Below are 3,993 nucleotides of genomic sequence, written 5' to 3' on the forward strand. Positions count from 1 at the left end.
GCATTTATAAATTTTATTTATTTCCCTTGTCTAATAGTAATGACCAACAATTACAGAAGAATGTTAAATAATAATAGATTACATTTGCTGAGCACTCGTTATATGCCAGATACTATACTAAACTCTTTATACTAATTAACTCATTTGATTCTCAAAAACACCTGAAAAAGGTAACATTATTATTCTCATTTCTTAGATAAGAAAATTAAAATATAGAAATATAAGGTAATATACCCATATTTTCACAGCTGATAAGTGGTAGAGCCAGAATTTGAACTAACACAATTCCATCCTTTGCAGACCCATGCTTGTCCGTGTCTATCTGTATAATATCTGGCCTTTGTAAGTTTGTCTGTCATGTGCCCAGATGTGGTTTTCTTTGTATTTATTCTGCTTGCAATTCGCTGAGTTTTTTAGATTTTTGAGTTGCTGTTTTGTTCTGGTTTTTCTTACCAAATTTTGAAAATTTTTAGTTAATATTTCTTCAAATGTATTTTGGATCATTTTTTCTTTTCTGGGACCCTAAATACATATATGTTAGACTGCTTAATACTGTCCCACAGGCCACTGGGACTCTGTTGATTTGTTCTCAATCTTTTTTTTTCTCTGTGCTTCAGTTTAGATGATTTCTGTTGACCTGTCTTCAAATTCACCAATTCTTTCTTCTGTTATATCCAATCAATTGTTATCCCATTCTATGACTTTTGAATTATAGCTATTGTAATTTTCCAGATCTAGAACTTTCATTTGATTCTTTTTTAATGGTTTCTTTGTCTTTTCTGAAATTCTCTATATCTTCACTCATTTTATTAATCTTTTCTTGTAGACCATTTAATACATTTATCATAATTATTCTAAAATCCACATTTATCATAATTATTCTAAAATCCTCACCTGCTAATTCTAATACCTAAATTATCTGAGGATCTGTTCCTATTGATTGATCGCTCTCTTGACCATCTTATTTCTTTACTTGTCAAATAATTTTTGATTATATACTAATACTGTAAATATGTTGATACAGTATATAGAATATGGATTCTTTCTTTGTTTTTGAAGGGTGATGCATTTTCTTGCAGCAGGCAGTTAAATTACTGACAGATCACTTTGAACTTATGGATATTTGGTTTTATACTTTCTTATGGCAGTTCTATTTCAGCATTTCCTTAATCTTAGATTGAATCCCTCTTGAGACAGTTTTTACTCCTAAGGCGTGGCCCTTCGGAGGTTTCAATGGATCATCCAAGGTATTTACCAAATTCATCTAACTTGGTAACATGTGAACTCCGAATTCTGTTTCCCCTATGGTGAAAAGTAGCTATGTTCAAAGTATGGCGAAACTCGGCTCAGCTCTTTCAGACTTCTGGATGATACTGTTTTCCTATTAGAATCTTTGGGGTCTCACTTGCACATGTACTGTTTTGGGATTAACTAAAGAGTTGGGGTAAATTTATATATAGATTTTGGGATTTCCTTCTCTGTGGCTCTCTCCTTTCAAGAATTAACTCCTCAATTTTCACACTCTCAGTTGTCCCAAACTCTGTTTTCTTGCTTCTCAGTCCAAGAAGCCTGAAGCTTTCTGCTTGAGTCTAGTTGCCCTGAGCCAAGCAGACTAAGGAGAGCCTGCAAGGGAAAATCCATATAAATGTAGAATCTGCCTGTTCTTCTGTTATTCTCCAGGCCTTTAAACCTTTTTAAAAATGACTCTATCCAAACTTTATCATTTCATTTTCTTTTTTTTTTCAATTGAGACAGAGTCTTGCTCTGTTGCCAAGGCTGGAGTGCAGTGGCATGTTCATAGCTCACTGCAGCCTCCACCTCACAGGCTCAAGTGATCCTCCTACCTCAGCCTCCCAAGTACCTGAGACTACAGCTGCATGCCACCATGCCCAGCTAATTTTTGTATTTTTTGTAGAGACAGGGTTTCACCATGTGGCCCAGGCCGGTCTCAAACTCCTGGGTTCAAGCAATCTGCCCACCTCAGCCTCCTAAAGCTCTGGGATTATAAGTGTGAGCCACTGCTCCTGGCCTGTATTTCTTTTTGAGGGAGAATTAGTCTGATTAACATTACCTGATCAATGTAAGGCACTCCATCATTGTCAGAACTGTACCCCCTCACCCGTGCACACGACTCTGAGGCCATGCTTTAAACTGGGGTTTTTCAAAAGTTTAATTATGACCACTGTAATACTTTTTACATTAAACCAGTACACAAATAAATACATCAGACATCTAAGACCACTCACTACTTGGGAGTATACATAATAATTTTATGAAAAATAACCCTATTTTCCCTTCCTTCCTTCCTTCCTTCCTTCCTTCCTTCCTTCCTTCCTTCCGTCCATCCGTCCGTCCGTCCTTTCTTGGTCTCATTCTGTCTCCTAGGCTGGAGTGCAGGGGCGTGATCATGACTCACTGCAGCCTTGACCACCCTGGCTCAGGTGGTCTTCCTACCTCAGCCTCTCAAGTAACTGGGACTACAGGCCACCACACCTGGCTAATTTCTGTATTTTTTGTAGAAATGGGGTTTTCCCATGTTGCCCAGGCTGGAATAACTGTATTTTCTAAAAATATCAGAGTAAATAGAGTAGCCTTGTTTTACATATATGTAAATTTTTTCAATGTTTTACTTATTCCAAGATAGCTTGATTGTCTTATTTGCTTCTGCATTCAATCTATTGTAGTATCACATATCATGTAGCATTTGAAAATTCTGCTATACACTTGTAAAAGAATGACTTCGAAAAAGACAAATAACATCTTTGTATTGTTATAAAATTATCAGAACTTCCAGGGTTCCCTCAAAACATGCTTTGAGAATTACTGCTCAAAGCCATTAGTATCAATATGGTTCACATGGGCTATAAAACATAGTTTAAAAATTATAATATTTACTTATTAAATGCCAACTTGGTGCCTATTTTGTCCTGGAGTCTCTATTTAACTTTTCAGAACAGTGCTTCGTGGTAGGTGTTATTGCCTCCTGCCCACCTCCACCTTCCCTGCCGCCCCTGCTCCCCCAACACTTAGAGGAGGTGAGCAAGCTGAGAAAGAGAGACTCAGGGTTTTTCCCAAGGTCACACCCTAGTAGATAATGGTGGATAATTGGGCTGAATTCAAACCCAAGTCCATCTGACTTCAAAGCTCAAACTCTTTCCATCGTCCTTGTCTCTCAACAAAGTTCCCCTCATTAGAAACACTCTATGAAGGAGAATGAAATGGCAGCCATTTCTTTGATCTCCTCACTGAGAGATTTGCTTAAATGCAACATGCCATTATGGTTCTTTGAGTGACCAGGAGCTAAACTGACCTAAGCCCTTCCCTGTCCACTATCCTTGCAGGACACTCAAAGCTCCTCCGTGTGCCTCACTGCCATGAATTCTGATAAATAGCTCAGAATATGCTTTCAGCATATTGCATCACACACTTTGGCATAAGGACGATTATTCTGTAATAAATGAAAGGATCACATCCTCTGATGAAGAATAGGCAGCAATGTAGATCAATTCCTTAAAAAGATTTTCTCTTTATTACTGTCAAGGGGTTAGATCTAGGATAGTGTAGCATACAGATAATAAAGGTGAAATACAGGATACTTTACAGATAACTACTATCCACTTTCTTTTTTCTGACAGTTATGGAGGGAAAGGAAAACCATAGATGTCTGATAAGACCCAGACACATCCTTTCATTATATGTCTTAAGAGAGAGGAACAAGTGAGAGTAGCATAGAAAGAGACATAGGAAAAAAATTAGAAGGATAAAGAAAAAATCTGAGCACTTCTTTATTATATGGGTGGTTTCTGATTACTGCACATCTGTGGACAATATTTGAGATTTATTTCTTCTCTCTGGGGATTCCTTGCTGGGCTAAAGTTGATGTCTGGAGCTATGTATAGCTTCTGTGAAAGGATCCCTTGGCAAATTAAATTCCACGGTTTTGTCTTCATTCATAATGCATACTTTATACATCTCCGCAAATAACCATTGGAA

Source organism: Mandrillus leucophaeus, unplaced genomic scaffold (genome assembly GCF_000951045.1).
Source record: "Mandrillus leucophaeus isolate KB7577 unplaced genomic scaffold, Mleu.le_1.0 Scaffold299, whole genome shotgun sequence".
NCBI lineage: Eukaryota > Metazoa > Chordata > Mammalia > Primates > Cercopithecidae > Mandrillus > Mandrillus leucophaeus.